This window comes from Ambystoma mexicanum, chromosome 7p (assembly GCF_040938575.1).
Source record: "Ambystoma mexicanum isolate Mex_15411 chromosome 7p, UKY_AmexF1_1, whole genome shotgun sequence".
NCBI classification, from domain to species: domain Eukaryota; kingdom Metazoa; phylum Chordata; class Amphibia; order Caudata; family Ambystomatidae; genus Ambystoma; species Ambystoma mexicanum.
In genome coordinates this window covers 776,442,284-776,463,344 of record NC_090939.1, presented here as the reverse complement: position 1 = coordinate 776,463,344, position 21,061 = coordinate 776,442,284, and the positions used below count along the sequence as shown (strand labels likewise).

The window sequence follows — 21,061 nt, the reverse complement described above, 5'->3', positions numbered from 1 at the left end:
CTTGAGCTGTACACTGGGGTAAGTGAATCCCCTTAAGCGAGATCCTATCTGTCCCCTTGGATCTTTGCTTATTCTTGCTCTCCTTGGCGCTTTACCTCCCTCCCCAAGCAGCTACCCACAACTCACTCTAGCTGCACACATACTCTGACCTGGACTACGGTCTGTGAGGGAGTTCAACCCATAGCGCTTTGCCAATAACATAAGAGGAATCAGTTTACCATCTATACTTTAGAGAGTTACTCTAGAGGAAAGAGATGCTGTAAAAGGAGTGGTGGGCATTGTGCCTCATTCATCTGTATGTGTGAAAAAAAGGGAATGCCTCCGCGTACGGACCTCAGATGTGACCTCCTCCCCCAAACATCAAATAGATGAACACAAAATAAAATACATTGCTTACCTGACTAGAAAAGCATGACTGCCTTGAAATCCATTTCCTCACCTATTTCTTTTCTACTTCAAGACCCTCTATCAGCCATTTACAATCAAATTCACCGGGAATTGCCATAGGCTCAAATTCCCCATCCTTTCAAATACAGAGAATTGTCGGAATCAAAGAACAGCACACGAGAGTGCCATGATTTCAGTTATTGCCTAAAAGAAGAAATAAAAAGTAAATTTAGTATGCTCCAAGTATTTGTGAACCAGGTCTGTACCCAAAACCATCAATTTATAGTGGGATTGCTATGGATGTTCTTGCCTGATGTGTCCTGATTTGTAAGTCAAGCGTCTTTTGGTGCTTGGTAAGACTTCACCCATTGTGGCTTTAACTAGTTGAATCTACTCGCTAATAAAAATTATTTATTATTAGTTATTGTTTATTGGTTGCTAAGCAATCATATCAGCTGAAGCTACCTTCCATCCGATTGGTGCAGGAGGATTACTTCGCCCATCCTGCTTCACCGGAAGGCGCTAGCCGAGTAGCCCACCCACCAAAGGCCCAACACAAAAGGCTGGAGCCTGTCCGTGCCTGGCCAGGACTGTCCGGGGCTAGGGCCATGAACGCTGCCCTCATCACATCAGACCACCAGCCACAGAATCGGCACATCCAGTCTCATGGACACCACCACAAGGTATGAGGCTCACGTCAGTCGAGACCACCCTTTACATCTACTAGTCCAATGACGATATACCCTACTGTTTACTGACATTCCAATGCTGCTGCTAGTACTGCTGTACTTACCTCTACTAACTCACCATGCCCCCGCCCAAACGATAAAGGCAATACCTACCTGCATGTACTATTGCTCACCTGCGCAAGTCGCACTGTATTAGCTCCTTGTGCACGCTAGCCTGGTTTGAGTGTTAGCGCCATTGTTTTTACTATTACCTGCGCCAGTCACACTGTATTAGCCTCTTAAGCCTGCTTGCCCATGCTACCTGTTAGCACCACTTGCTTATAACTCCGCTTAATTGAGCTTTTTAGCTGCTCTACCCTCAACCTTCTATTATGCTAAGCCTCCTGCTAGTAATCATGTTCCCATTTTGCATTATGCCCAACATCATCCCCTGCACTGGAGGTACCTTCCTCAAATTCTACAATGGCTTAGTTAGACCAGCCTACCAACGCTACCACCCTTGCCCCACCCGTTTTCTACCTCCCATACCCGCATTTCCTCACCCACCTCAACAAGTCCTCACATCACCCAACATGGGCATCACCAACCCTGAGCCCGCATACGCTCAGATTACCTCCTCTACTTCCCCCACCAAAGAGACTTTTTACAAAAACCAAACCCATATTAGGTCTTACCAGAAGAAACAGACTTGGATCCCGAACCTACCCTATACACCCTACCAAAACTCCTCCCCCAACCAACCTCCCACCCACCTCAACACACAACACAGCTATCTGCCACCAACACAAACGCCTCACTAGAGCCCCTCCTAAACAACCCCAAGCCTCCACAACCACCCCAACTTCTCCCAGCCCGGTTATCTCCTGACCTGTCCCCCTGCTTAATCTCAACTGCGCACTCATCAATGCCCGCTCACTTGGAGCCCACGCCATTGAAATCCACGTCCTCATCATCGACCAACAGCTCGACATTCTAGTGGTCACGGAAACCTGGCTCCACCCTGCTGCAGGCCCACTGCTAGCACTCGCCACCCCCCCCGGTTTCAACATTCTCAGAGCCGATAGGACCCACGCCCAAGCAGGCGGAGTCACCCTAAAAGCCAAATCTACACTTCAAATCAGAGTATGCCCTATCGAAACTATGCAAGGCTACAAATTCCTTCTAGCCAAATACACCTCCAACCCTAAAACCACTACCAATTTTCTGGTTGTTTACAGAGCCCCAAACAAAAACACACGCCCAGATGTAGACATCCCTTCTACTCGCCCCCTTCATCAAGCCCAACACCAAATGCATCATACTCAGTGATCTAAACCTTGGCTTCAACGACCCTCTGGATCACTCAGCCTCGTCCTATTCAGCCATGCAAGACATGAGCTTTGTCCAACTAGTCAACACCTCTACCCACGATAAAGGTAGAATATTGGATTGGATCCTCTCACTCTATTCGCAAATAACTCTGGTCTCGGTCTCACCCATAGACTGGTCCGATCACCACATTGTAACCTTCGTCCTGGACAATAGTACCCCTGACCCCTCAGCAATGAACAAACCCGAAACCTACGAAGCCAGAAATATCAAAAAACTCACAGCTGAACTCCGCTCCCCCGCCTTACAAGCATCGTTAGCAGCCACTAACCCAGACAGCAATGATCTTGCCGACCTGGCAGAGTGCTACAAAAATTGCCTCGCAAACACCAATGACTCGCTAGCTCCAGTCATCACCAAAACCCGTAGAACAGACAAACGTACCAGCTCCTGGTTCAACGAGGAACTAGTTTCCTTGAGACGCACCAAAAGAGCGCTTGAACATGCCCACAAAAAAAAAAAAAAATATATATATATATATATATATATAACACCCCCGATTCAGCCAAGGCATTTAACAACGCAAATAAAACTTACAGAACAGCCATAATAACCAACAAAGCAAATGCCCTCAACCTCAGAATCACAATGCCTCCTCCAATTCAAAGGAATTATTTTCTATACTCAGAACTAGAGAACCCATGTCAAGCCACACTCCCCGCCAACAAAACCTGGTGCACCACTATCCAAGATGCACAAGCCTCCAAAATACCTTTACTGCAAAACAAAATTGTGGCCAAAAAACAATGTCTAGGAGGCAAAAGAAAAAACACCACCCTTGAGGACGCTCCATCCACCAAGCCTACCACTCCCTTCCACTTCACCCCCGTTACCCAAAAAGAGGTATAAGAAACTATAACCAAACTAAAAGCCTCCAACTGCAAAGATGACCACTTCCCCCCCACAGTTAGTTAAACTTTGCGCACCCAGTTTAACGCCCCTCATCACCAACTTCGTCTATGCCTCCTTCAATGCCAACACAGTCCCTATCAGCATCAAAAGGGCCTGGGTAACCCCCTCTACTAAAAAAAAAACAACACTAGACCCCGCCATCCCCACCAACTACTGCTCCATAACAACGGTCCCCTCCCTTCTGAAGATAACAGACAAAATAGCATACACCCAAATCCAAAACCACCTCGAACAAAATCAATTACTGGGCGACCGACAATCAGTCTTTCGACCCAATCACAGCAATGAAACAGCCCTCCTAGACTTGAAAATACAAATGGGTGCTAATAGAGACGCAGGCAAACTCTGTCTCTTAGACCTCTCTGTCGCGTTCGACCTGGTCGACCATGACAAGCTCTGTGCCACTCTCGCTAATAACTTCAACTTTTCCAAGGACGCCACTAGCTGGGTCAAATCCTTCCTAGCAGACAAGACCTCAAGAGTTTCCATTGGCAAAGCTTCGGATGACCCTATACCAGTCCCCATAGGTGTCCCCCAAGGATCCTGCCTCTCCCCCACCATCTACAATGCTTATACCAAGTTACTATTCGCAGCCTTGGATGCAATGGATGTCTTCTATACCAACTTCGCTGATGACACCCAGATCCTTGTCCCCTTATCAGGCAACTATGAAAAGGACACCTTACTTATCAACCAAAGATATGCGCTCATCCAAAACTGGATGGCCCACAATATTCTCTGTCTAAACGACGACAAAACGGAGCTACTCATAATTGGTTCCGCCCCTAGAATAAAATCCCTTCAGCCCACTTATGCCTCCTTCACCATCGACGGCACTACAATCCCAGTTCTCAAATAGGTCAAAAGCTAGGCGTTTACCTAGATGCTAACTTATCCATGACCAAACAACTCAATGCCCTCTCTTCAGCCACCTCATACACCACCAAGCTCATCTAACTAAGCTGTAAATTCTTCACACCTAAAAACTACATCACACTTGCTAGAGCCCTTGTACTCTCTAAGTTGGACTATTGTAACATACTCCTACTAGGCACATCCAATGCTAATCTGACAAAAATCCAACTCATGCAGAATAAAGCTCTCCGAGCAGCACTGGGAATAAAAAAAGAATGAGCACATCTCGAGCATCAGGAAAAATAATCATTGGCTTCCCATCAAGGCAAGAATTATTTTCAAAACCTTATGTATCACACACAAATGCATTGCCAATAAATCTCCTAAATATCTCAACAACACTATTACACACAAAGCTCCCTCCAGACACCTCAGATCCTGCAACAGCCACCTCCTTGCTATACCCAGATTCAAAAGCACTAGAGCTGGGGGCAGCAGCTTCAAAGTACTAGCCCCAAAACACTGGAATGCTCGCGCAACAAACATCAAACAAGAAGAATCTCATCAACTTTAAAAAATAAATAAATCGCTGAAAACCTGGTTATTCAACCAATTCCAAACACCCAAATTCCATAGGTCTTTACAGCCGCATTCTCCTCTATCTTCTGGCTCATACCTACCTCCTGGCGCATCTTGCCCACATCTGTCTAGAATGTAATTTTGAAATGCCTGTAACTAAGTGGGGATTTCGCCTCATGCCCACAATTGTGAAGAATGTATACTTTTGAACTGTCTGTAACTACGCCGTGATACCTCAGGGTCTGGGCGTATAACAAATGTAATAAAATAAAATATAAATAGAGGTGGGTGTTCTGGAGAGGCAATACGTAACTGCAGAGCTCTTGTACCTAATATGCTGCAATCATGTTGTGTGCGCCCTTTAAAAGACAAGCACCTGTTTCAGTTTCTCAAATGTAACTATCAACCATAGAGAGTCCCAGCTTGCACACAGCAACATGTACAGGAAATGATAGGGACCAGAAAAAAAAAGGTATGCAGGGACAGAACCCATGACCAAAGCGATCTTTACTGGGGGGAACAATAAGTAAATATTACACTTAGCAGGAAGGCCTTTGCTAATATGAGCCAGGCACTAACCTCCAGAAGGGTCAGAAATCTCCCCCCACCCCCATAAGCATGTCTACTGTGCCATAAATTATGCATTACAGCTGAACTAGTGCAGAGCTCATAGCAGTGGATAAATCCTGCAAAAAACTAAACCAAGCCATGGGTACATTTTGCAGAGGCATGGTTTCTCACACATGTGCCATGGCCTGATAAATCTTAGAGTCGGGTGCACATATCCGAGGAAGGCATGGACCCATTTGTGTGCAACATTGTGGGGGCATTGGAGCAGCGACAGCATTAAAGCCAACGGGGGCAGCCAGTAGGAGAATGAAAGCGATCAGCCTGATCAGTAAAACAGTCATTGTGTGGAATTGGAAAGGAGTCACCCCACCCACGAAAAGGGGGCCTCTGTATGCTGAGCAGCTAGTGTGCCTTAAGGCAGTGGCCTTCAAACTGGTGGGACTGATGGATGCCCCGTGGAGGGGGGCTTGAAGAATTATGGTGACTGTTTTGAATAGAAAATATAAGCATATGTGGTTGGGGGCAGAAACTATATTTTACTCAGGGGGTTGGGCTCAGCATAAAAAGGCTTGAAGACCACTGCCTTAAGGGAATAAAGTGACCTCCCACTTTCAAATAGCAAAGCAATTAACAGCACTCCTTTCACGCCCAGGTCAGAAAACTCCCTGGGGGTTTGGGGGGGCGATGAGGGAGGTGGAGGCTCCGGGTCTCTCCTTTAATGCAACTTCAGTTGCTGGTTAATTAATAGATGCCACTTTTTTTTGTTGGCTGGTGTTCAATGGCTTAAGCGAAAGCAATCATCAGGTTGCAAGCATTGTTAAGAGAAATAAATAGATAGGGGTGGGGTGGGGATCTGTCCGCTGTTGGTTAGAGGAGCCCTTTTCTCTGCCTTAGTAATGGGAGCTTGGATGGCCAATATCTGCAACCATTCTCTGTGCGCAGAATCACAACAGCAAATCTAATTGGAGCTTTTGTAAAGTAAAGCCCAAAGCATCCTGTGCCCAGAAGCAGGAATGCAGGAATCAAAGAAGGCATTCATCAGGGCATTTGAACCATCCCAAGCCCAAGACTACAACTGGTGGAGTTTGCAGCACACCTCGTACCACACAGCGGCTCAGTCAGTCTGCCACACACTAACTAAGCCATCCTTCATGCCAGCCAAACAAAACTTTGCCACTTGGCACACTGCTTCAGAATTAAGCAATATTAAAGATGCTGTGAAAGTAACACATGCAACCCACGACCTACACATTAATAATCCCCACACAAGGGAAATCTATGCCAGCGGCATGCAGCTGTCTGGGCAACTTATAGCTCTGTGCCCTTTATATACAATAGTCATTCTCACAGGGGCTATGCGACAAGACGATTGAGTCAAACCTTGAGTATCGATGGGCCCATGCACCTCTTTCCTTCACAGTAAAGCACTGGAGTGATTTTGCTTGTACCCACTGAAGGTGTGGTCATGTGTATGAGTTGTATATGCACCGTAAAGTACACATAGCAACGTCGCACACAAGGGCATAGCAAGCACGTGGATAATGGAACACTTTAAAAAGCAACCAGGGATACTTTAAAAAGCAACCAGGGATATTGCAAAGGTTTGTTTGGTACATTAAGCTTCTGCAATTCAGGCCCACACGTGCACTGTCCCCTAGGGACCGGGGAGGGTCTAAATGCTCTTCCAAACTAGCAATCAAGGGTCTAAATGCTCTTCCAAACTAGCAATCAAAATATATGTTAACATGTAGTGGTGCCAGCAAGATAGCAATTAGGTTTTTTGCCTTTTAAACACACATTTTTTTTACCCCGAGCACCCCTTAGGAAAAGAAAGGTACCTGGCTTGGGCCCCCCTATACATATGGACTCCAAAATGTTTATAGGTTGCGAATGGTTATCGTCCACTGGTGTGGAATGGTACTCCAAATAGAAGTGTGGGGGCCAAACACCAGATTCTCTCAAAAATCATTGCTTGCGATAGATTAGAGGGCAAATATTTGTAAACACAGCATTCAGAATTTTTTGTTACAGAGGACTTGACTAGAAGCAGTGCTGGATATTTATTTCTTACAGTAATGTTTGACATGTAACAATTGTTTAAGTACAACAATTTGATAACTATCAATGCAGTCACTTGCAAGTTGAACAGTGGCATACCGGAGAACTATTGTGAAGAGATGGCCTGTCTTTCAGCAGCCAGAATGTCACTATTGGGTTCAATTTTTGCAATAGCCAACCACATGTTCTCTTCCAGCTTTGACATATTTAGTCTTTGGTGCTGAGAATCCAATCTCGCAAAAGGTACTAGGTGCTGAAAGGTAATAGTACATTTGGATAAAGTTGGAAACTCTGTACTTTGCCAAAATCCACCCAAAGACAATTTTTGAATTGGCTCTCAGCTCCATTAGTTCCTCAAGGAGGTGTATTGGGAGGTGGGCCCCTGTCTGCTAGGAAAAGCCGAACCACTATTGATGCTACAATCGTCCTCTGGAAAGTACTTTGAGACCAGTTCTGAGATGGTTTCCTATTAGCTCAGCAACACATGAAAGATCATACTCCGTCTCCTCAAGAGCATCTGCTACTAATGGAAACGCATCGGAATGCAGACATCAACCCTCCTCCTCCAAAGCTCCAGCTTCTTCTTAAAGGATATTTTTGCATTCATAGTCAATGATGCTGTTTCTTGTGTGCCTTGCAGGGAGAGGCTTAGAAAATGTAGCTTTTCAAAGAGATCGCCATAGTAAGCTACCAGTACAAACCAGTGTGAATCACAAAGGCTCTTCTTTCGTCTGGTCTAAACCCAGGAGAAAGTGTCTCACTTTGTTCCCGAGTTCCTAAAAGCGAATTAAAACCTTTCCCTCTGGAGAGCCACCGGTCCTCTGTGTGAAACAACAAAGCATCATGTTCAGTTACCATTTCTGCACATAATGTGGCAAAGACGGGCTCTTGTGCGGTGCATCTTAATAAAATGTACAATTTTACAACAGAAGCCAGGTCTTTGTTACTAAATTGGCATGTTTTGTTTCCAAATGCTGCCTTAATTGTGTTGGCTTCAGGCTTGCTAATGTAAAGCCACTAACTACACACTGCAGCTCAACTTGTCCGGCAACTGTGATCCATGTGAACCCAAAGTCCAAATAAGGGCCATATTTCTGTGTTTTGCATTTCTTTCGTCTGTTTCCACCTCTCCTTCTGCCTTTTGTTTGAGATTCCTACCATCTTTGGGTACTAGTAAACGAGCCAGTTCTATGTGATATTTCTGCATTTTGAAGCCCAAACACAAAAAAAGACCAATTTCTTCAGCTGTTTTTGTATTGGCTTTAAAATGCGGGGAAAAAAACAACAAAATCACATACTGCCCTCCACTCCATCCCCACCTGCTCATTAACTCGTTAATAGGGGAGAGGTTTACCCCCAAAACCCCAATTTGCCCACCAACACCAACACCCTACCCACATACACTCTCCAAAATTCACCTCTACCTACTGCAACAACCCCGCTGGGGCTTACAGCGCCTGTCAGCCCCTGCGCGCACTCGTGTGCGGCAGGTGTTTGACAAGCATGATAGTTCGATTTAGAAAGACCGCTCTCTGCGGTCACGGAGCAGTCTTTCTAAAACGATACCCCCCGCCCCCGGTACAGTGAAAAAGATATTTTCATTTAGTACCAATGATACATCTAAAAAAGGAGCCTCAATCTGTGAAAACATTGCAAACCCCTACTTTAAGCCACGTTAGTTTTTAAAAAGCATTACAAGTTTTGAAAATGTTTAAATGCTTCAAAAGATTTAAAATGGCAAACACCACATGCAAAGTTTTAAAACGAACCACGTAAAAAGGCTGGGTACATTTCATTTTTTTTTTTAAGTCGCCAAAAGAAACCATGTGAACAGCTTGGGGGAAATAAACTCAGCTAAACAAACAGGATCATAAATACTAGTTGGATTAAAAAAAAAAAAAAACACATTGATACAAGTCTCAGAAGACTCCCTGTTCAGATCCTGAAGTTCTAGCTCTAATTTTTTTTTGAAGTGTGGTTCTGGACTAGGCCCATATTGCACATGCCAGATATACACCTTCAGCACTTCTACTCAACCAATGGTACATAGGGAAAAGAAATCCTTACCTGCCTGCGTGACTGGGTCAAGTGCTTCACTGGATTTTTGTTGCTGGGAAACAGGTGGTTAGGTTGACACACCAACGATTGGAGCGATGCTGCTGCCATGAAAACAAACAGTTAGCCAAGGATACATGGGTCTACCTGAGACTTCAAATTAAGATTAGATGAGCAGGGGTAAAAATCAGCTCTTGGGTGTTAGGCATCAGCTAATAAGCAGGACATACCGAAGGGAAACCAGGAGAGTGCACACAGTGCACTGTAAATGCAACTCCCACATGAGACGTGAACTTTCAGTACTGCCCCAAACTGGACATGAGAAAGGAACAGCCTCAAAAATAGTCTTGAAATCCCTGACTGACTTCCAACTATACCTTTAAAATTGCCCCACCATCACCCACAGCAAAATGCAGTCGTTTTTTTTTTTTTTTTTAAAGGCACTCTTACCATCGGCAAATCCTACCACACATGTCTGGATTTTTCATGGTGCCATTGCTGCTGGGGACTTTGCTGTCCAAGATGGGATGATAGAGCCAATTTGTGTTCCTGCAATTGAAAAAGTACAATAAAAAAAATATTATAGACGTGCCAGATTGACTGTACCAATATTTGAGCACTACACTTGCCAATCGGCACACATCCTCCCCCGCACACAAAAGGGACCTGGGATGCAGGGTCCTACCTGGATATCTCCAAAGTTCCCTATCGGCCAGTCCACCCCAGCTGGCAGAGAGAACAGAGCAGTCTGAGCACATACCTGAAAATGTGACTCATGCTCAGTCACAGAGATAAAAAAATAATAGAGCAAGAGAAAGAGCATTTCTATTCCCTGCCTAGAACAGTTGAGAAGTCCAGCCTGCTGGCATTCCAATCAGTCATCTACATCTTACATAGAATCCAACACGGTAGTTCTTAACTCACTGAGCTAACTTTCGGAAACATCGAGTAATAGCCAGGTAGCTTTTACTGCAGATCGGTGACAGCGCTAACGTAGCAGCACACCGCTGTGACTGCCATGCCAGACACGAGGGCCCTTGGCTTCACTGCAACATATGGTGCCCCATGCAGGCTAAGGCCCGTCACCCACAGCAGGACGATATACATGAATTCCACTTTAAAATCACTTCCATGGCAGCTGTGCACCCAAAGTACAGGTGGTAATTGTAAGGCAGAACTGCATGCAGTAGTACCCTCTGGGGCCGCTAGACACAATTAGGCCTACAGGTGTTAGCCAAACCAACCTTTGGTATAAGTCTGTACCATACAGTTTTTGGTAGCAAGCTGAGCAGCCATGCTTATCTGAATGTGAGCAGTACAAGCAATTACACAGAGGACTTTCAATCACAGTGGTTCAAGTAGGCACTTACACTCAAGGTTTCTTGGTAAAACACTTATTAAATTTATTACACAATCATTTAGAAAACATTTCACTAGAAGAGGCAATTTAATATTGTATAGCAATACACTTCAATACAAAAATAAGATTTTTAGACAGTTTGAGCTCCCCTGAAATGGGAGCCAAATGGCAGTTCAGTTACTTATAAGTGAGCAAAGGGGACAAGGGTAAGTAGAATACATCACATATACTTGTTAGACAGTGCAAATAGTTTCAGTTCACCAGAAGAGTTCAATTCAAATCAATAGGCCAGGCCAAAGTTAATGGGCTAGTGTTCTGGATAGGAAAGAGCAGTTCTGGTATCAAACGGTAAAGTCTTTGCAAAAGTTCTCAGAAGCAGGTTAGGCGAAAAAGAATCATATGTGGGTCACAAGCTGATTGGTCCTGCAAGTTGGGAAAGTTTCACAAACTTTCACCGCGAGAGTGGCGTTCTCTCAATCGGGTTCGCACAGTACCTTAGAATGAAGAAACAAATGCAGCTGTCGTTGATTCCTGCCAGTTCCTGAAGATTACTGTTCCTGAGCCTCAGTCATGGGGACAAGATGGAGGACGCCGGGGGACCCCTGCACTGCACGGGATCGTCGAAAAAGTAAACAAGATCAGAGTCACTTCAGTTCCAGTAGCTGTAGATTCAAGCACACAAGCTGGTTTCCTACTCCCTGGTTAATCCTAACCAGCCTTGAGAATGGTATCCAGGTGGCTTACAAGTTGATTGGTCCCACCAACTCAAAGGAAGAAGTCGTCCTTGAAGGGGCTTCTCTGTCGAGATGAACTTGGCAATTCGGACCTGCAGCAGGGCTTCACCGGGTAAACCAATGGTCCAGGAGTTGCAGCAGCCGTCCTCTTCCAGCTCTTCGGTTCTTTTGTTCCAGTGGTTGACTGCTTTACAGTCCAAGAGACTTGCCTTTTAAACTGTTCTCTCCCTTTCATTCCAGCCTAGCTGTCACTCACCCAGCAGGTTGGCTGTCCTTGCCGGACAGTCAGCCAACCAATCATGTCAGAGTGCATTTGGGTCTCTTAGGGGACTAAGCACAGGGAGTTTGGGCACCTCCCTCACTTCCTGCCCACCCCAGACACCAGAGGCGGTCTTCAGTTCTTAAGCCCGCCAAAGGCATACGAACAAAGGGACCAAACCTGGTTTGGTGTGCAGAGACAAACTCTAGTAGGGCCTTTCCAAAACGAAACGGCGAAAAAAAGAACACCGGGACCTGGTTAAACAAAGGGGCTTAAGGCACCATCTTGGAAAAACACGGCTCCTGTGATTTTTGCTACCGGTGTTCGCGGTCGGAAAAAAATCATGATAGTTTGTTGTAAAATCACTGCCACCAGCCTTTTCAATAGGAAAGGGTAGCATTTGACTGGTACATGAGTATTTAGACACAGGGCAATACTATGTAACCCCTCCAGCACTCCATTGTAAGATGGTGTGTGCTGGGTCTAGGAATTTGGAAAGACTAGTAAAGTCAATTTCACTTTACATTCTCTGGGAAACAGTAGTTTATCCCAGGGAAGGTATTTAAACCTTTGGTAAGTCTAAAAGACATATTTGTGTCACTGCACTGAGGGTGCTGTGTAACACACATTAAAAGATGATTCCTATGGAGTTATCTAAAACATCAAAGAACACAAATGTAAAACACACATCAAAATACATGAAAGAGTGGGAAAGAAGGCTCACACCCTTTCCAGGTAAAAAATCAAGTCCTCAAAATCCAGCAAAGTTGCTGGGGGTTTCTAAGGTGAAGGGAATTAGCACATTTATGAGAATTCTCCCTAACACTAATGCAGTGATTTTAGTACAACAAGGGATGCATAGACTCCCTCTATAGTAGATGGCTACTGGGGTAGCTCAGCAGGTTGACAGACTTCTGCTGAGACATTATATATGGAAAATATAATTAGGTGCATAATTATGTGTATTGATATATTGTATCTTTTAATGTGTTTAAGGTTGAATTTAACCAAAATAATAAGAAATATATGCAAAACTTGTTAGATGACTTTTTTGCAATCTATATAAATAAAAATGTGAATGTTCGTTTGTTCAAAATCTTAAATCTCCGAAAGTTCTTCACCGTTTGCTTTGAAATTTTGACACAACGTTGCATTCAATAGGCACGTGTTTTATATACCTACTTTACATAGATGTCACACCTGTGACAGGTAAAAACATGCTTTTCCTGAAAAACAGCGCCATCTGTTGGACGTAAAAGCAGCTTCAGATCTGCTTTGTTCTCAACAGAATGAACGTGACAGGCTGAGAGTGGCTGAAAGACGTCAATGAGAAATTGCACCTCAGCGTCAAACACGCCTGTGCTCAGCAATCACGCGATTACAATCGCCTTGCATGCCGGTACAACCCAGCTGCTGATTATAGTTTGAGTCGGCATGTTCTCATTGGGACCATGACTTAAGTGTGTACTTATTGCAAGGCTCTGAAATTTAATGGAGAAACGAAGGGAATGTGTTGCGCCGCCGGGAAAATGAAACTGCCTCAACTTGGAGAACCGCCAGAGCCATTAAAAACTTTGCTTGCTGGATATACCGCTGAATCAAAGCATTTCCTGCCGAACATCAAGAACTACAACTCATGCTTCCAAATGACGTTAACTAGCGTTTGCAATTACCAGCAACAAAGCTCAAGGCCAAATGTTAGAATTGTGCGGTTAAGATCTAGACACGGATTGCTTCTCACATGGACAATTATATGTTGCGTGTTCTACAGTCGGCACATCTGCAGAGACAATGGAACAACAAATATTGTATACTCACAAGCACTGTGAAATTAAACCTATTAGAAATGTGCACTTTCTCTTTTCTTTCTTTTCCATTTAACCAGACTGAGCCACAGCAACGCGTGGCCAGGGACAGCTAGTTACTTATAAAAAAGGAAGCGCCGTTTGGCCAAGGGATAGGTTGGGCAAATCCACAAACCCAGTTTAATTTCCCAAATTGCTGAGGCATAGCTCCGGTTGCCAGGGAAGGACGGCACCAAGCCACCATAGGGTTAAATTAGTAAAATTCCTCACAGACGGATTTGCAGGGCAGCAAAAAAATGACTTCTACGTGCCGTCAGATTTTGCTATCGCTACGGATAATAGAGTTAAAATTGCTAACATAGGGTAAATGATGCACTGCCCCGTACAACAGAGTTGGCTACGAAAAGCACACTGTCAAAAATGCTATCAGAAGTATTTTCTGACGGGTAGCAAAATCTGACGTTACATGTGCTGTCAGATTTTGCTAGTGATTGCATTTTCTGACGATAAGCATTTTCTGACGTTAAACTGGCACCCCCTCCAAATTTGGTGTCGGGGCTGAGCCGAGAAGCAGCATCCCTTACCAGGCAAGAAGACACTGGCAGCACCAGCAGGAAGCAACAAAACAGCGTGAACATGCCATACAAATGCAGGAAAGCGCACATCCAGGCTGCGTTTATTTCCTGTTTCGTGGCCCTGTCGCACTGACTGGGCATGGGGGGCCAGTGGCTTGCCATGCACAGTTAAGTGAGGCAAACTAAAAGTATTTTCTCTTTTCTCGCCATCCTGGATCACATGCCCCAGTGTGGCTTTTTTAAGGTGAAATACCCAATTGTTATCTTGCTGGTAAAACTACATAGGAGTCTGCATTTTCACTGTATACATGAACAAGCAGGCACCTAGTCAGTAAGACAACGAACTCTATCCTATACAGACAGACGGCAGAAGAAATGCCCTGGGTGGGGGAGGGGCTGGTGGAAATCCAGAAAGACATCTTGTGGTACAGACAGACTCTGGCCAGTACTGCTCAAATCACAGGCAGCACTGAGCGGTAAAGTTAGACACATACCCTGCCATGTTCAAATCAGAACGCCTCACCTCGTAAAAGCAGTAAAGTTACAGAAAAAATGCCATGGGAACTTCAGCCCCACCTGCTGCTCTTCATCCAGAGCCCCGGGATGCTGCCACACTCATCACCCAGTCAGTGGCGGCAAAAACATCATCCCAAGCGCAGGAGGGCTCAACAGCCATAGAGGCATCCAAGCCTGCGTGAGCCGGTGCAGCAGTGCATAAAAAGAAGCAAGCATGCAGCTATGGTAAAAATGGGACCGACACGGGGCTTAATTTCCAACTAGCTGAGTGCATTGTTGTTTGAACAGTGAAAGCTGTCTTGCGCAGATAAAGATGATTCTCTTCCTACGCACACATAGACGTCCTACGTGAAAACGTCCCGACTACTTAACAGAAATACATGAAAGACGTCATGATGCCGTAAAGGCATTTTAGAAAGTACTGGCAAACTTTTAAACAAACGCACCATGCTATCAGGTCTCATAGGGACGTGTTATATTATAGGTCTTGTCGCTGGTCAGGAGTGCTTGCTAATAGAATGTTGATGCTTGAATGCAGCTCAGGAGAATGTTGGGTGGATCTGTGTGTGAATGTTCTGAGAGTGTCAGTTGGGGGCCTGAGCTGGGATGATAGGATGGCCGGTGGGTCTACTCCTCTGTTAGTACTGTTAATACCCATCCATGTTCCTGTCCTGTGCATACGCGACTGTAAATACTACAAGAGTAACTGAAATATGTACATACTGTATAATAAAGCCTTACCTGGACCAATCTAAGACTCCACAGCAGGTCTGTGTACGAGTGCTGGGTGCTGATGACTATAGAGAGGCTTTACAACAGGACTTTACATGTGTGACTGGTAATGAAAGCAATACAAGGCCACTCTAACCTTCCCTGCCACACATTACAAAGGGGCAAATGAACAACCGCCTCCCCGGGGAATGCCAAATCGCCTCCACCCCCCCATCCATGCAGGAGAAAAAATAACTGAAGTTATGCTGGACATTCGTACCTAGATGGGTCTGTCTGCATAAAACACACATCCCCATCTGCTGCACATCAAGCCTCCAACCGCCCCTCCCCTCTCCAGTGGGTAGGATAACTAACTATTCGCTGTACTGTTCACTGGAGATACCATTGGGAAGGGAGGAACGTGTTGCCCTACTCCATAAAACACATTTCCCCCAGGAAAATCTTCCATCTGCATGAAAAAACTCAAAAAAGAACGATCCACCTGCAATTTTGTAAATCTCACCTCTGTTGCACCTTACAACCCCCTCAAAAAACACAGAAATACCCCTTCCCCAATATTGCCTCACCCCTGATGCACATTACAAACCCCCAAAATACACAGAAATACCCCTTCCCAGTGGTGGACTTAACGGTCGGCAGACAGACAAATGGCGAGCGTGCCCCTGTGCCCTGCCCCACCCCTTCCCAGTCTCTCTCTGAGACACTCTTTGCAGTCAGACCCGAAATTCAGCAGATGGTCACAGCGCACTGTAATCAAGGTAATGAATCTATTAATAGGCTTTAAACGCCTGCTGCGCGGTGCACAATGCCCACTATTGCTCTGTGTTAATCACTTCCCAGTTGTCCACTGCAGCCCAGTCCAGTGTGCTCTGACTGGGCAGTTTACTTCTCGCTGTATCCCCTCTCCAGAAATGCACGCTCCTCTGCTCTAGCAAGTGTTTAATGTATTATAGTTAAGAAATAATGCAGATTAAAGCAGACCTGAATTCTGCTTGTTGTAATATTAGTTCACGGCTGGATGTCTGCGCTCGGGCCGTAAAAATCACAACTTAAATAAAATGAAACATGTGTCCCTAAAGTTCATCTTTGCACAACTCCGCCCACTTTGGGGTTGCACAACTCCGCCCACTTTGGGGACCTGCCTCCAGGACCCGCCCACTTTGGGGCCCTCTGTAATTTTTGCCCACGGGGCCCTTTGCCTTAAATCTGCCACTGCCCCTTCCCCAATATTGCCTCACCCCTGAAGCAAATTACAAACCCCAGAAAATACATAGAAATACCCCTTTCCCCCACTCTGCATTAAAGTAACAATCAAGATGAGATAACTTTAAGACTTGGCATAAACCAAACTCAAGCATGAAATGGGCTTTGTAACGTTGGAATCTCTGCCGCTGAGTCCTGGCTGCAACGCCTGCCTTGCCTCTGCGCTCCGCTTGTGCTGCAATGCCTAGGTACCTTGCGTACCCGCTCTTGCAAAAAAAAAAAAAAAAAAAAAAAAGATGACGAAGTGAACGTTGCAGAGCACGTGATGCAGAGCACGTGATGACGTAGGCGGTGCGCCGCTAGGGTCCGGTTCTCTAATAGGAACTAGACGCTACCCTTTACGAATGACGTTTGTATGGGTAGCGTCTAGCTACAATTCGAGAACACTGAACGTCACTGATCAACACTGAACGTCATGTCCTGATTCCAGGCAGCATCAAGTGAGTGCATGCGATCCAGCTCTTGTTGTGAATTTTATATGCATTTCTTTTAGCTTCCATTCACTTAGACGTTCTCACGCCTTTGTTATATTGTTAAGAGGATCCCTTTTGCAACCTCTGGAAATGCACGGTGAAGCTGTAATTCGTTGTATTGTACTTATCGCATGTTGAATTAAACATTGCCAGTACGTGACTTTCTAAACATCTGGTTTTTAAATTACCCAGGGCAGCCTTTTGTTGTTGCTATTGTAGACGCAGTGGCTGTTCCGAAGCTCATTTACGGTAAGGTTCAGACTCTGGAATGCTCGCAGACGCAGTAACTGCTGTGCAGCTACTACACAGACCATGCTCTGGTGTAAGTGACTACATATATAAAAATCAGGCCTGTTTCTTGACCCTGGCGAAGTGGGCGCTGCCCGGGGCACAATTGCCCCAGGGTGTGCAATTGCCCTGGTCCCTTGAGGGCAACATTTCTGGCTGTGGGGTGCGATTGCCGTGGTGAGAGTAGCTGCAGCATAGGAGCGGCAGCTGCTGACTGGCAGTCGAATAGTACTTGCGTAATGTTACAGAAGTCAGAGGCTCTCTGAACTTACGCGCCACTTAGGGTGGGGGCATAAAACGGTGCCTTTCCTGGTGGCCGCCCGCCTTTGTAATCAAGCAGGAACAACACACTATGGAGGAAAAAAGACCGCTGTCTTTGAGCGTTCCCGGCTTCCCGCCCTGACACTCCAATTGCTCTCTACCCGGATATTTGATTTGAATAAAATATTTAGCAATTGCTTTCTACCCAGACCCGTGGGCAAAGAAAGAACACTGCATTGCCTCCCTGGCTTGCTTGTGTGCAGAACTACTCAGAAAGAAGGTAGGTACATCCCAATGCTTCTGTTCACATTTTAGAAAATGTTCGTTTAAACTGTGTACATAGCGTTCGGCTGGTGCTCAAACAGTAGTTTGCATAGTTCATAGTGCGTTCTGGACAAGAATGGTAGCATGGTGAGTGTGGTAGCATGTACCCCACTTAAACCGAACCATGACTATTAGCCTGCGTCGCATCTAGATAGGATTGTGATTGTTAGCAATGCCACACTTGGTTAGAACTGTGAACATTAGCCTATGCCAGACAGGATTGTGAATGTTAGCAATGCCACACTTGGTTAGAATTGTTAACGTTAGCCTGAATACTAGCATGTCCCACACTTGGGTAGAACTGTAAATATTTGCATGTGACGCACTTAGAGATGAAATCATGAACAAGCCTGAGTCACATCTAGATAGAAATGCAACTATCGGCATGCCCAACACTTTCATGCAACTGTGACTGGTAGCATGCCCAACACTTAGATAGAATTGTGAATGATAGCATGTGCCACGCTTAGAGATGAAATTGTGAACATTAGCATGCGTCGCATCTAAATAGGACTGTGATTGTTATCAATGCCAAAATATATAAATATAAATGTATCCTACCCATGAAGACGAAAAATTAGATCCAAAAAACACCCGATTGTTACTTCAAGGGTGACGCTTATGTAACTTCAATCATCCAAATTAATTGTTTCAGAATGTCGAAAGATAATTGAAGGTGTTAGAGAGGGAACATTTGTAATATGTGCTGTTTAATTCACATTAATGAAGAATGTTTAACTTCACAATATCATCTTGCAAAAAACAAAATACACAAACACTGCAATGAACAAAATTAATCTTAGTACATTACGACAGAAACATGAATCTGCATACAGAACAAAGAATATACACACATTGAAAATGAAATAAAATTGGAAAAGTTTAAAAGATTCAATTCCCAAATCTGCACCCAGTCGAGGGTGTTGTAAAACAACCCCTGTGTCACACTGTATATTTTATTGTATTAGGTGAAAAACAGGAAATTATTTGAACAGAATAATGTTCTAAGGCTCAAATGGTTACCAATGCCACACCTAATTAGAACTGTGAATATTAGCTTGCGTCACCCATAGATAGGATTGTGAATGTTAGCAATGCCACACTTGGTTAGAATTGTTAACATTAGCCTGAATACTAGCATGTCCCACACTTAGGTAAAACTGTAAATATTAGCATGTGCCACACCTAGAGATATCATGAACAATAGCCCGAGTCGTATCTAGATAGAAATGCAACTGTCAGCATGCCCCCCACTTTCGTGCAACTGTGAATGGTAGCATGCCCCACACTTAGATGGAATTGTAAATGTCAACATGTGCCACTCGTAGATAGAATTGTGAACGGTAGCACGAAATTGTGAACATTAGCCTGTTGCATCTAGATAGAAATACAATTGTCAACATATCCCACACTTAGACAGAATTGTGATTGGTGCACCAGAATGGAAGCATGGTGAATGGTAGCATGTATCCCACTATTTTGTAAATTTTGTAAATCTTCCTGTAATAATCTTGTATTACTCTGTCACATTGCCTTGTCATGCTTTCATCTTGTTGTAACTAAGTTAAGCGCCCGGTTGCCCCTGGGCCTGGTGCGCTATAGAAATAAATAAAATACTAAATACTAAATAAATACTAAACGGAACCCTGACCATTGGCCTGCGTCGCATCCAGATAGGATTGTGATTGTTAGCAATGCCACACCTAGTTAGAACTGTGAATATTAGCCCGGGTCACCCCTAGACAGGATTATGAATGTTAGCACACTTAGTTAGATTTGTAAACAGTAGCCTGCATCGCATCTAGATACGATTGTGATTGTTAGCAATGACACACTTAGAATTGTGAACATTAGCCTATGCCAGACCCAGACAGGATTGTGATTGTTAGCAATGCCGCACTTGGTTAGAATCACAAACATTAGCCTGTGTCGCATCTAGATAGGATTGTGATTGTTAGCAATGGCACACTTTGGTGGAGTTGCGAACATTAGCCTGCGCCAGACCCTTACAGGATTATGAATGTTAACAACGCCGCACTTAATTAGAATTCTGAACATTAGCCTGCCCCACACCGCTACTAGATTGTGAATGCTAGCAATGCCTCACCTAGTTAAACTTGTCAACAGTAACATGCATCACTTCGTGATAGGATGGTGAATGTTAGCAATGCCCCACTTAGTAGACTTGTGAACATTGGCCTGCGCCAGGCCCTGACAGGATTGTGAACGTTAGCCTGAGTCCCTTCTAGACAGAAATGCCAATGTTGGCATGACCCACACTTGGGTGGAGCTGTGAACTTTAGCCTGAATCACATCTGGATAGAAATGCAAATGTTAACATGCCCCACAGGTGTATCACTGTGTATTCTGCTTCCCTGTTCCCCATGCTGTTGCTATATATCCGTATCCCCCCTCCTGTCGCTGTAAGCCCAGCCCCCTGTATCTATGTGTGGCTCTGTTCCCTGCCATCCTGTTCATGTGCCTGGTCTCGGGCGCTTTAAAGATAACCATCACATCACTACGCTCGCTCTCTACTATACACCATAATTCAACTAGAACACAGCTATACCCCTGATTAATTCAGCCTAACTGTTCACATAAGAATACGACCCCATGAACACCTCATCACCCTAATAAAACGCAGCTAGCCGAGCACATTCTGGTCTAGTCGCTCACATGCCTAACGCAGCCAGAGCCCAGTCTGGGTGTCCACCCACCAGACTGCACACATCCAACTGATCTCTTCAGTGCCACACCTAACGCTAGGATGCAGCTACCATCCGGCAATTATATCAGCTGCACACACATCTGGTGCACCCACACACCCTACAACACTATCTCTCTCTACTGACCAGAACTACGGTTCCCGAGGGCGGTCCACCTACCAGCGCTTTGAGGCATACAAATGATATGTAGAGCGCTATATAAATGCCCAGTAGCATAACAAGAACGGGTAAATGGGAATATTTTGTTGTACACTTTCCTAGGCCAGAGTTTT

The 21,061-nt window shown here is 44.9% G+C and overlaps 1 protein-coding gene and 1 long non-coding RNA gene across 6 annotated transcripts in view; one reads left to right on the top strand and one right to left on the bottom strand.

Annotated features, from left to right (window-relative positions):
• Positions 1 to 7,401: 7,401 nt before the first annotated feature.
• LOC138526313 (uncharacterized) lies at positions 7,402 to 16,914 on the bottom strand. The gene is made up of 2 exons (XR_011283551.1): positions 9,486 to 16,914; positions 7,402 to 8,239 (listed from the first exon to the last, which is right to left on the bottom strand). It is a non-coding gene; the product is annotated as an uncharacterized lncRNA (long non-coding RNA).
• Positions 16,915 to 17,020: 106 nt separating this feature from the next.
• NCK2 (NCK adaptor protein 2) overlaps positions 17,021 to 21,061 on the top strand; it is a 231,045-nt gene continuing 227,004 nt past the window's right edge. For 4 of the 5 annotated variants that reach the window (XM_069636904.1, XM_069636903.1, XM_069636905.1 and 1 more), the window contains exon 1: positions 17,021 to 17,157. The gene's annotated coding sequence lies outside the window, so the exon portion shown is untranslated. The remainder of the gene's footprint in view (positions 17,158 to 21,061) is intronic. The other variant, XM_069636909.1, reaches the window with a different exon arrangement.